This window comes from Pediculus humanus, genomic scaffold (assembly GCF_000006295.1).
Source record: "Pediculus humanus corporis 1103172108296 genomic scaffold, whole genome shotgun sequence".
Classification (NCBI taxonomy): domain Eukaryota; kingdom Metazoa; phylum Arthropoda; class Insecta; order Psocodea; family Pediculidae; genus Pediculus; species Pediculus humanus.
The window spans coordinates 232,879-235,707 of record NW_002987865.1 but is presented as its reverse complement, the minus strand read 5'-3'; positions in this window follow the sequence as shown (position 1 = coordinate 235,707).

The following is a 2,829-nucleotide window of genomic DNA, read 5'->3' as shown; positions in this document are numbered from 1 at the left end:
AAACTTTGCAAACGTGTAAAATGAATATTAAAAAAAATAAAAATGGCGGATTTAAAATTTCTTTTTTTTTTAAAAGTTTTTTTTAAACCTGGGATTAAAAAAAAAAAATAAATAAATTATTATTAAAAATTTTCTTACACTTATTATTATTATTATTATAAAAAGAAGGACTTAAATTAATAATTAAAAAGAAAAAAAAATACTTATTCATTTGAAAATGAAATCGCCTTTCCCGCCATTTTTTTTTTTTTTAATAAAGAGTTCTTGTTAATAATAATAATAATAACGTTTTAGAAAAAAAATTTTTTTCTTTTTTTATTTACTTACTCGAAGAAGGTTTAATGAGAATTTTTTTTTTTTTTTTTGTAACTTTGACGATAAATTAAAAAGTTTTTTAAAAAAAAAAAAAGAAAAAGGAAAAAGAAGATAATAAAATGTTTTTCTTATTATTTTTGAATAAAAAAAAAAAAAAAAGAAAAAAAGTTTAAAAGGTAGATAAAAAAAGGAAAAAAAAGGTTTTTCACAGGTCAGAAAAGTATTTTAAAAAATGATGTGGCAGTTTCCGGTTTATACTTTTTTTTTTTTTAATATAAAAATATTCATGCATTTAACGGTTTATGCAATAACGTTTCGCTTATGTCTAGTAAAAAAAAAAAAAAATTGGCCGGAAGTACTTTAAAAATCTTGTCAGAAACATTTTTAATATAAAGATGGTGAATGAAATGATTGTTGTAGTGGTTGGTGGCTGATGGTAAAAAAAAAAAAAAAAACACGGTCAGGTGTGTTGTTGGAACGCACGCATGCACGCACACACACACGTACACGCACGCACACACACACACACGGGTAGGATATAATAGCCGAAAGACAACCGAACCGCAGTAGACATGATGGCATTCGTTGGTTGTTCTTGGTAGCGCCACCGACAACATCGCCACGAATCGACCGAATCATTTCAGTCGTGCCGCTGTTACAAAAGTGGTTTGTTCGTTTGTTGTCAGACATTTTGCCGTTAAAAATTATTTTCCGTGTGAATTGAAAATCATTTTTTTTTTTTTTTCATTAACTATTATTATTATTATTATTATTTATTTATTTATCGTAATGTAATTTTATATTTATTTATTTATTCGAAACTTATTTTATTTTAAAAAAAAATAATAATAATAATAACTTTTTACTAATAAAAACATTTTTTTATGTTCGCACGTTCGTTTTTTTATGTTGTTATGATTGTCGTTTGTTGTTGTTTATATCGAATGTTACGATACGGATTTGGTTGTGTTTTTTTTTTTTTTTTCGCGTAAATCCTCGTTTTAATTTTTCCCCCTACCCCTCCTTCCCTAAAGGCATGTTTTGATATATTTTTTTTTTTTAATCGATCGTATCGTAAATCTTGCTAAAAGGAAAAAAGAAAAAAATCATTTTGTGATTATAAATGAAAATTTATTAATTAATAATAATAATATGTAAATAAAAAAATAATTTAATAAAATCGATCTATCGATCTCTCGATCGATAGATCGATTTTTTATTAAAATTATTTAATTATAAAAAAATCTAAAGAGCATCCGGTCGGTTTTTTTTTTTTTTTTTAATTTTTTTTGATTGACCCATTCGAAGTTTGTTGTTTATTTTCATTGTTCGGGATCATTTGATTCAATAGGGTATATTAAAGTAAAGTAAAGTAAAAAAAAATAAAAAATTTCTTTTATGTTTGTTTGTTTGTTTGTTTGTTAAGTACGTAAAACGCCCGGAGGAAATATTTATTTAATTTTTTTTTTTTTTTTTAAATATAATTACGTGACGAAGATTGGAATAAGTAGTAGTTAGAAGGGTTTTTCTTTTTTTTCATTTTAAACTTATTACCTCAGGTAAATGATCCCTTTGTTTAATATCCCCAAAGGGATACAAACACACACACACACACATACATACAAACACAGACAGACAGACAGTTTGAAATATTAGGTCACACGAAGGTAATGTTAATTTCAGGCACGTTTTTTCTTCTTCTAAAATTAAGCCTTGTTCGGTATGTCTTTAATTATTATTATTATTATTTTTTTAAAAATATGTTTTCAAGATCAAAATTCAAGGGTGGCTTAAAATACAGGTGAACCAAAAAAAAAAAAAAAATGATAAAGAAACATCAAGAGAATTTTTTTTTCAGAAGCAAAATTTAATTAAATATAAACGATTTTGCCAACTTTTAAATAATAAAAATAATAATAATAATAATTAAAATGAAATAAAAGTTTTTCAATGTTGAATGACATTAATGACCCCACACAATTAGAATTTAGTAAAAGAATCTCTCCGAAAGGAAATATAAACCGAGAAAAATAATAATGATGAGGATGAAGTTTTTTGCTTCTTAATTATTTTTTATTTATTTATTTATTTTACATAATTTAAAAATTAAAATTAAAATTGCAGGGAAACGGGGTGGGGGAGCGTGGAAGGGAGGGAGGTGTAGGGGAGAGGAAGAAATAAAAGTTCAAGGTTTAGAAAACATAAAAAAAAAAAAAGTAGTAAACAAACGGTAATATAATAATTTATATAACGTATAATTTAAAACTTAGTAAAAAGGTTTTAAAAAGAAAAAGAAACATTGTAATTGGTTATTATTATTATTATTATTATTATTATTATTATTATTATTAGTATTATTATTATTATTGTCGTTGTCGTTCCAATTTATTTTTCAATAACTTTCTGATTTATAAATATTCAAAAACCAAAAGAAAAAAAGAAATTTTTTTTGTATATATGTAACGTATATACAAAAGTATATAAAATTAAGTTAAATTGTTTGTAACCTACAAT